Source organism: Anabrus simplex, chromosome 1, assembly GCF_040414725.1.
Source record: "Anabrus simplex isolate iqAnaSimp1 chromosome 1, ASM4041472v1, whole genome shotgun sequence".
Classification (NCBI taxonomy): Eukaryota; Metazoa; Arthropoda; class Insecta; order Orthoptera; family Tettigoniidae; genus Anabrus; species Anabrus simplex.
The window spans coordinates 1,721,111,184-1,721,121,829 of record NC_090265.1 but is presented as its reverse complement, the minus strand read 5'-3'; positions in this window follow the sequence as shown (position 1 = coordinate 1,721,121,829).

The window sequence follows — 10,646 nt, the reverse complement described above, 5'->3', positions numbered from 1 at the left end:
ATCATGAGATAAAACGTATGTTTCGAGTTTACAGATTACTCTCTGTAGTATTTTTGTTGTAAAACTGTGTTGTTTGTTACTATTAGCACTATTTTTTACAGTGGGTGATATTGTAAAACACAGCAATTTTGTGTTCAATATCAGTTCCGAAGATTCACCGGAAAAAGTTAGTTTAGTTTGTATATGTAGAAATAAAGTTGCTTTATAACTTTTGTATTAATTCATAACAAAGTTACGTTACAATAAATTATGTGGAGAGAAATATGTGCTACACATACCGCATTGTACTACCTGCAGCCCTTGGGCCTCCCTCTACGAATGAAGTTGCATTTCCCCTCGCCCCTCTAGCCTTCACTTCTCAGTTACAGTACTAAGTACCTACTTCGTTTCGCTGCCCGAGCAGAGTGTGTGACGTGTTACCTGACATCACATGTACTCGCAGTTGGCTGACCCTGGTGTAGGCTGAGGATAGGTCATTTACGATCTACACACTCTTTCCCCTGTGGGTGGGGGCGGCAGAATGACACCTACTCTATCCCCTGCTTGTCGTAAGAGGCGACTAAAAGTGGCCAAGGGGCTTTGAACTTCGGCGCGTGGGTAGGCAACCACGGGGCCCTTGGCTGAGTCCTGGCATTGCATCCACTTTCATCTATTCTATCCGACCTCCCTTGGTCAACTCTTGTTCTTTTCTGATCCGACGGTATTAGAGCACTCGAGAGACTTAATATACGTACTTTCTCAGCGGTACTTCGTGGGGGCTGACAGTGCGGTGCTGCTACGTTTCTACACGGCAATGGTTCCCCCCCCCCCCCAATATGGTAGTGCAGCTTATGTCTCAGCATCAAAATTACGCTGAGCCTTTTAAACAGTGTTCACCATAATGGAGTTAGGCAGGTAACGGGAGTTTTCCGTACTAGACCCATTCTCAGCCTACTTGCTGAAGCGGAAGTTCCATCTTTACGAATAAGGAGGCAGCAGTTACTGCTCATGTACGCTGCCAAAAATTCGTGAAATGCCGCAACATCCAAGCTATCAATGCATCTTTAGCACCCAATACCGCCAGAAGTACCAAGACCGGTCGAATGCCACACGGCTGGTCGGGTTTCGAATTGATAACTTGTGTCGTTATTTAAATATGGATATCGGTGGTTGTCTTGAACAGACATCTAGCGAAGTATTTTTTTTTATTTTTATTTATCATAAGTCTGTACAGAGTTCTCCTCCATTTTCACAGACACTATACATAGGTGAACATAAATGCATGAATGAGTTTTTTTTTTTGAATGATTCCATGACCGAATAATATTGTCATGCATGCATGAATAAATGAATGAACACTTCCCTCCCAGTCACGGATAGCCACCAACTGAGGAGAGAGCATTCGGTTGGCAAGATAAATGCATGGATGGGATTATGCATGACTACTGCCCGGTCGTGTTATCCACCCCTGGTGAAAAAAAGGAGCCACCTTCCCAAGGAGAACACGTCCGGCCCTTTCCCTTGAGGCCCAAACGGAAGACCCCACCTGATCTAATAGCTGTCAAACACTAATTTCTCACCATTCCCTAATTTCTGCGAGGCACACGTAAGCGGAAATCCCGCACCCCATGTGCCCCCCTCCCTATTCTTCTTTGTTGCATTTAGATCACTCTACATATTCGATTGGGATAGGCCCGTCCTATCCCGTCCTACTTCGGTTATAGCCTTATATAAGTGTATGAATTAATGAATTAATTAATTGGCTATGATTCCCTATCTAAAATAGTGCCCTTTGCACAGGCGGATCGCCATTGACTTCTAGCGAAGTACCTCCGTGGTTAGTTCTGTGACCGGATATACGTCTAGATCTACTCCGTGGACCCAAGGTCAACACGAACTCTTCCGTTTATCGGAGGTATACCCGGGACTTCGTTCACCAGTATCCGGCCGCGAGACATCTTCACAGATGGTTGTAAAATCGGAGAAAATATTGGTTGCTCTTTCGTCACCGATGATATTGAGCACGAAGATCTCCCTTCCTAGTGTATGGAGCGTATATACTGCGGAGCTTTACGTATTCGTAGAAGATCTGCAGTTTGCACTGGGCGACGAAAGAAACCACTTTCTTATGTGTACCTACTCGTTAAGCTCTATGCAGTCTTTTGAAACCCGTTTCTCGCAACACCCACTGGTACAGCAAATTCATGACCATCTAACCAGGTTAAGTGACGCTGGCACCAGAATCATTTTTGCGTGGCTTCCAAGCCACGTTGGGATTGCGGGAAATTAACTTACGGCTAACCCCTGCAAAGGAGGTGGTACTTATACCTCCAAGACCTATTAATGTACTTGCTTCTCAGCTACGTCGAACCATTTTGGCGTCCTGGGAATCGAAGTGGCTAGCTGTCCGAACTCCCAACAAGCTGAGAGCAATTAAGAAGACAACCACCGTGTGGCAGTCCTCTTTCTGGCCTTCACAGAGAGAGGCCAGTATTGTGTAGGCTTAGGATAGGCCATGGACGATCTAAGCACACTTATCTCATAAAGAGGGAATACCCCCCTGTGTGTTCTTGTGGTGCCGACTTCACTGTGGCCCACATCCTCATAGTGCACCATTCTCTCTGGCCTAAGACGGAGCCTCGACCTGCAGGAAATACTCAAAAGCATATTAGCTGATGACACGACTACTGCTGATCTCCCCCTCTGGATGGGGGCGCTAAAATAACACTCACAGTATCCCCTGCCTGTCGTAAGAGGCGACTAAAAGGTGCCCCAGGGGCTCCGTACTTTGGAGCGTGGGTTGGAGACCATGGGGCCCTTAGCTGAGTCCTGGCATTGCTTCCACTTACTTGTGCCAGGCTCCTCACTTTCATCTACTCTACCCGACCTCCCATGGTCAAATCTTGTTCTTTTCCCACCCCGACGGCATTAGAGCACTCGAGGCCTAGGGAGACTTTCATTTTCACGCCCTTCGTGGCCCTTGACTTTCTCTGGCCGATACCTTCATTTTTCGAAGTGTCGGATCCCTTCAGTTCTCTCTCTCTCTCTCTCTCTGATTAGTGTTATATAGGCTAGAGGATGGTTGCCTAGTTGTACTTCCTTTTAAAACAATCACCATCACCACCACCATGTGGCACTCCTCTTTCTGACCTTATGGAGAGATGCCATAGTATTATGTACGCTGAGGATAGGTCAGGAATGATCTATGCATTCTTATCTACTAAAAAGGGAAGACCCTTCAAGTGTGTTCTTGTGGTGGCGATTCCACTGTGACCCACAGCCTCACAGAGTGCGCCGATCTCTCTGGCCTAAGATGAAGCCTTGGGCTGCAGGAAACACTCGAACGCATATTATCCGATAACGCGACTTCTTCTAATCTCATCAGCCGCTTTGTGTGTGACAGTGGGTTAATGAAGGATGTAAATTTCAAGTGTTCTGTTGCTCAAGAAACCCATGTTCCCTTTTGATTCGTTAGTCATCTTTTCAATTTAATTCAATACTTTCTTTTGTACTTCATTTTGAAATGTCTTCATTGAATACATAGTTTTATTTTATTTTAAATTCCTTTTTCACTTAATTTGTTCAGAGATGGATATTACGTAGTTGTACTTCCTCTTACAACATCAATCACCACCTTACAAGTTCATTACTTGTTTGATTATGATATACTGGTGTTGGGTTGCACTGAGTTCTCTGTAGTATCCTGACTGCTTGAAATGCTTAAAATAAAGAACCACTTTTCCTCGCTGGCCTAGCTAGTGGTTCATCTTCCTCCCGCATATGAAAAAAAAAAGGGAACATAATGATCTGTACAAAAACAATGTATAAAAAATGAAGAAATTGGGTGAAGACTGGCAGGGAAATATGGACAACAAGGAAGCAAGGAGAAACACTTCTAACATGAGAATGAATATGTAAATGTTAGAGGTGACAAAGAATGGAAATGAATAATCTGCAGAGTACTACACATTGATAATGTATAAAGTGTGGGTGATAAGAAGGAATGGACCAATTAAATTAGAGGCAGTGTCACTTCTGGGACCAATTAAATTAGGGGCAGTGTCACTTCTGGTATCAAGGAAGATGATATTAGCTCAGAGAATTTAAAAGGTGAAAAGCTGCTTGTTGTTTTAAGGGGCCTAACATCGAGGTCATTGGCCCCAAAGGTGAGAAGATATGGGTGAAAGGAGGCATGGACAATTACACCATCACTTATTTTTTTACAAGTTGTTTCACATTGTACCGACACATCTAGGTCTTATGGAAACGATGGGATAGGAAAGGGCTAGGAGTGGAAGAAAGCAGCCGTGGCCTGAATTAAGGTACAGCTCCAGCATTTGCCTGGTCTGAAAATGGGAAACCACAGAAAAACATCTTCAGGGCTGCCGACAGTGGGATTCAAACCCACTATCTCCTGAATACTGGATACTAGTATCAATTAGTTTAGGATTGCTCAATTGTTGTCAAGTGAACTCTTGAACAGCTAAATAAAATGCATAAGTGCTTTGTGCCAAGTCTGAGAACGTTAGCAGGTACCAAGGATGAAGTATTCTAAAAGACACTACAAAGACAGTGACAGAACGAAGCAGCAAATGAATACTAATTAAATGTGCATCCTACGTCCAAAGGAATGCACAGGAGAGGAGAGGAGAAATTGTGTTAGAGGTAAAAGTTTAGCTTTGTTAAGATATCGAACACCTCTAAGTACACTATGTAGGTAGAAATTATGAATTCTCTAGAATGAAGTATGGTAGAATTAGAGAAAAAAAAAAAAGAGTAGCTAGAAGCAAAGGGGAACTGGAACAGAAAATATTAAAATAATATACATAGGTATTTACAACTTTGATTGGAAAGATGATGAAACTGATATCTGGAGAAATGCCAAGAAATACTCCAACTGAGAGGGTCTGAAACCCAATAAAATGTTTTTGATCAGATAACCCAGCTCTTCTTCCCTTCATATCTACCATAGTCTGAGGGCAAGCAACTGAGACAGCCTTGTCATTGACCGTGGTGAAAAAAACAGGGGAAAGCATACTAAAAGACCCGCATGTGCACAAGTTATCTGCACCATGTGGTAGGAGGCCAATTATCTCACATTTGCCTTACACCCAGTCTCAGACAACCCCTGTGAGTGGGGGTGATAGAATAACATTCACAGTATCCCCTGCGTGTTGTAAGAGGCAACTAAAAGACAACAGGGCCTCTTAACTTGGGAGCGTAGGTTGGCGATTATGGGTCCCTCAGCAGTCCCTCCCTTTGATCTATCATACCTTTCTTGGTCAACTCCTGTTCTTTTCTGACCCCAAGGGTATTAGGTTGCAAGTCCTATGGAGTCTTTCGTTTTCACACCCTTTGTGGCCTTTGTCTTTGTTTGGCTGATACCTTCATTTTTTGAAGTGCTGAATCTCTTCCATCTTTTTGTTTCTGTGATTAGAATTATATTGAGGAAGAGTGCTTAGTTGTACTTACTTTAAAAACAATAATCACCACCATCCTCTTCCCCCGTGGATGCGGGTGGTAAAATAACAGTCACGGTATCCTCTGCCTGTCGTAAGGGGCGACTGAAAGGGGCTCTAGGGGCTCTGACCTACAGAGCATGGGTTGGCGACAATAGGGTCCTTAGCTGAGTCCTGGCATTGGTTCCACTTACTTATGCCAGGCTCCTCACTTTCATCTATCCTATCCGACCTTCCTTGGTCAACTCTTGCTCTTTTCTGACCCTCTTAGTATTAGGTTTCTGAGGCCTAGCGAGTCTTTCATTATCTTACTCTTCATGTCCCTTGGCTTCTTTTTGCCGATACATTCATTTTTCGAAGTGTCGGATCCCTTCCATTTTTTCTCTCTGATTAGCATTATATAGAGGATGGTTGTACTTCCTCTTAAAACTATAATCACCAGCACCACCACCACCATCCCTTTCATTTTTTCTGTCTGATTTGTGTTATACAGAGGATGGTTGCCCAGTTGTACTTCCTCTTAAAAGAGTAATCACCAACATCACCACCACCAACACTTGTTCCTTTCTGACCTCACTTGGTCACCCCCTGTATCCCTCTGTGAGTGGGGGCAGTAGAATAACACTCATGGTATCCCCTGCCTGTCGTAAGAGGCGACTAAAAGAAGCCCCCAGGGGGTTTTCAACTTGGGAGTGTGGGTTAACTACCACGGGGCCCTTAGCTGATTCCTGGCATTGCTACCACTTATTTGTGCCAGGCTCCTCACTTTTATCTATCCTATCTGATCTCCCTTGGTCAATTCTTGTTCTTTTCTGACCCCAAGTGTGTTACAGCACTCAAGGCCTACAGAGTCTTTCATTTTCACGCCTTTCGTGGTCCTTGTCTTTCTTTGGCTGATACCTTCATTTTTCAGTTCAAGAGTCTCTTAACTTGGGACCCCTCCAGGGTCACCAAGACCTTGACGTCTGTGTGGGGGCTTGTTTGCTCATTGATCCCGAGGGCTGCACCAGCTCAGGGTTATCCATGCTGGTTTGGCCTCGGTGTAGTGTCAGACTAACAAGGTGTCCCCCGAGTTGCCAACACACAACACACTTGCAGCTCAGCGCTCGTACTCAGCAGACCTCTCAGCATCAAACTCCGGCACTTGAGAGTCTAGCACCCTGAACGCTAGCTTTACTGCCACCTACTACGAAATCAACGGTACTATGTACCAGCCAAGCTCCAGAGCCAGCTACCAGTGAGCCCCTTGCTCATCTTGAATGGGCCACCAGCTCACAGCCTATTCAAATCAACAATCGACAACTGCCAGCCAAGAATAGGCAGAACCTAGCATTGCCTGCTACTCAAGATCATCGCAGGCACAAAGCAATTTGTCAGAGCCCTCAGTGGTCATTAGTTCAGAACTCGTCCCGTTGCGACATGGTAAAACTATACTTGTTCGACCGTGCCCACTGAGTGAGTACCTTATAGCACGCCGGTCCTCGTAAGAGTTTGACCGTTCCAGTGTTTTTTCATAAAAACCCAAGACACCCCCGCCCTTACACCCACCCTGTCGGGACCCCACCAGGTGGATTGAGTAGCCTGGACACCGACACTCCTAGCCATGTATGAATTATCGGACCCCAACTCCCCCTACCATAAAAAATTGGCACTTTGTACCAAATACCCTGACTCGTGTTTCTACCCCCTCATTATCCCTTTACATCAATACTAATGAATCAAAAATAACACCTCAGAGAGCATCACGATCACCGCCAAAACGTAGCTACAGCCCTCAACAAAGTCTGTCATCACATTCAACTCCTAGAAGAGCTTGATAATGGATATATTCTTATTTTTTCACGAGACAGAGATGCCTGTATCGATTCACTTAAAGAACACCTAGAAAAGCATAATATCCGTTATAGGGTTCTTGTGGAATACGTCCCAGATGCAAACGCGGCCACTCAAACTCAACCAGACATACAACATACTGCAGTACAAACCAATTCTACACCACTCACATTCACCAAATTCTCACAAACACATCCAAACCATGAACACAAAACATCACAGACAGAAGACACGTTAATGAACAGTAACACTTCCCCCCTTTCCCCCTACCTGAAAACGAGCCCGAGACTGAGACATCCTTAATCTCACAACAAGACATGTGTACACAGCCTATCACAGACACTTCACACACTGCTGCCCTCTCTCCACCTACTCCCGAGCCCGGAACTGGGATCTTATCAGTCTCACAACCAAGCACAGTCACACGATCCAGATACACTCAGACCAAGAGCTGGTGTTAAAAACCAGCTCACAGGTCAAACCAACCACCAACATATGACACTAACAGGACAGAGACTCGAACCCATACCCTTCCCCAACCATCACTAATTACTCAATGCTTTAACTGTCTCAAGTTAAACCACTTGGCGGCTACGTGCTCCGAGTCCACCATATGCAATAGATGTGGCGGTCCTCATCGCCACACTATTTGTGAATTTTTGTTTGTACGTCAAAAACTGACTAAAATGCTCCTCAATACACATATTAATTGTTTATTTTACAAAATAAAAACTAACATCCGAAAAACAGGACCCACACAATTGTGCGTATCAAAATTCAAAACCTCGTATCACGTACGATGGTGTAGCTTCAAAATTTACGTTCACTAACCAATGTACACACTTCATTGAATATATTCCGGTATTCAGTAAAGCTTCTAGATTAATATAAACGCAGTAAATAAATACTTACTTTCGGCACTACTGCTTCCAGCCATCTCGCCGATCAACTGTGCTTTTTAAACTCTTCTTCCTTCGCCCTGGCGGTCAAGCGCATACTAAAATCAATTGAAATACACGCCACGTGTCCTGCACAATCACTGCAGTCCGGTGTAGCGCCGAAAAAACATCAAGTACGGTCAGGGATAACTAAAATACGAACCCGCACAATTGTGCGTACTCGGTCTGAAAGGGATATAGGGATGGTTGCCTAGTTTTATTTTCTCTTAATATATTCACCAGCACCAGCACAGCTACGAACAACATGGCTGTTCATTCCTTTTTCTCTTCATCAGATACAGTGAAAGAGAGGTGAATTAGGAACAATGTTATTTTGATATAAAAATGAACAGGATCGACACCTTGATGACCAAGTCTTAAAGCCCATTTGACATACATATTTGACTCTGACGAGTCTAGTGTCAGACCTAAGACGAAACGCCTTACATCTGATATGTTTTTGGTATGCTATATTGGTGAAAAATATCTAATTCCCTCCATGGGAATTTAGAATTTTCCATTCGGAATTGCTAGGCGGGCAATAACTCCATTGTGGAGATTTATCTCCCGTATGCAGTTATCAGACTGTGCCTCATATACAGGCTTCTGATAAGCTCACCTGCACGTCATTCCAGCTACTTGTGTACTGTATGGCAACAGCTACGAACGGCAACACCCGTATATCAGCAACAGATCAACAGAGGGTACCATCCGTCGACAATTTATTACCTGCGGGTAAAGCAACATTGATGGCATCCGGAAGTACTACACCACCACCACCACCACCACCACGAGGACAACAAACCCTGATGGACGAGGAAACAATAAAACAAGCAAGGAGTCTTGAATCCAACGATTCTCCAAGTCCCACTCATCGTAAGAGGATCGCCATTGCTCCTGAGGATGACAGGTCCCGTGCATCGACTGGCAGTACCTATACAACACTGTCAGACAATCCCGAAGCATCTCCAAGCAGCATATAACTTCTAAACATCAAAGAGAGTGATATTATAGCACCGTTTCATTTACCACCTGGGAACCAGACTCCGGAATTTATGCCATCAAATATTAGAAGCTATGCAGAGGCAGCAAATAATCCTGCACTGCCCTACCAAGTACGACAGCGCAGTGGCACAGCAAAAAACACCGGTCTACCTGCCCCATTCTACATAGTGAAGTAAGGGCATCTGAACCCGGACATCAACCATCCAAAAGCAATCTACCATATTATCACCAAGTTTCTGCCCAACGCCATACATGAATACTATCTAGAAATTCTTTTTTTTTTTTTTTTTTTTGCTAGGGGCTTTACGTCGCGCCGACACAGATAGGTCTTATGGCGACGATATCTAGAAATTCAATGGGGCAAAGACGGCTACAATGTCAAAACTTCTAGACCATTCTACACAGTCCTAGTCAACTCCATAGGAATGGCGCACTCTGGAAAGCACGCTGCAGCATAGAACCTGGCTCAACCAACCACCTTCGCGTCCAGCCCCCACCTTGTCAGTGGTGGCGTACGGGGTCGATCGCAGTTACTCTGAGGACGAGGTCGTTGCCCAACTCCAGCAGCAGGGACATCAAATCTTCCGGGTCATTCGTATCCGGAATGCCAACGGACCGACCTCGCTGATGCGTATTCTCTCCCGGGATACTGCAACATTGGACCAGCTACTGAGGGATGGTGTGCTGATCTACGAGAAGCGACATCGTGTGGAGGCCTCCCGCTCATCTCCACCACAGCGCAGGCGCTGCGATCGCTGTCAATCCTACGATCATCCTACTACTGCCCCGTGCTTTCTCGATCAGGTATGCGCGATTTGTAGTGGTCAACACGCCTCACATGCTTGCATGAATAAGGGATCACCCAAATGCAGCACCTGCGGCGAAGCTCATCCCACATTTTCAGTCAAATGCAAAGGTAAACCTCAACCTTCCCCCACTCAACCAGAAACCGTGCTACCTATCACTCCCATTAACCTTCCCACCCCGCCTTCCTCTTCCACTCTTCCCCCTCCCTCCACTGAGAACATTCTGCGATTCATCACTATGGTGCTCCAGAATGTTCTCCCCTTTCAACGTCCTAATATTCTGTATCAGGTCCAGTTAGCGGCGCGATTGATCTTCCAGACTCACTTGGACGCAACGTTCTCTGGGACAAGAATGCACTGTGCATTCTTTCCCCTTGATCCTAGTCCACTATTGTTGTAAATGAAAATTTATTACGATAATGTATGTTCTTTGAGGGCCAAGCGCCTGCTTCTGGATCTGCAGATAGATCAACACAAACCGGATATCATAATTTTTAATGAAACATTTTTAACACGGAAACAAAGTCCAAAATTTAAAAACCATACTTTCTACCGCTCCGATCGCCCCACCAGAGGCCGCGGAGGGGTAGCTATTAGTATTCATCAATCCATTCCCTCACAACAAC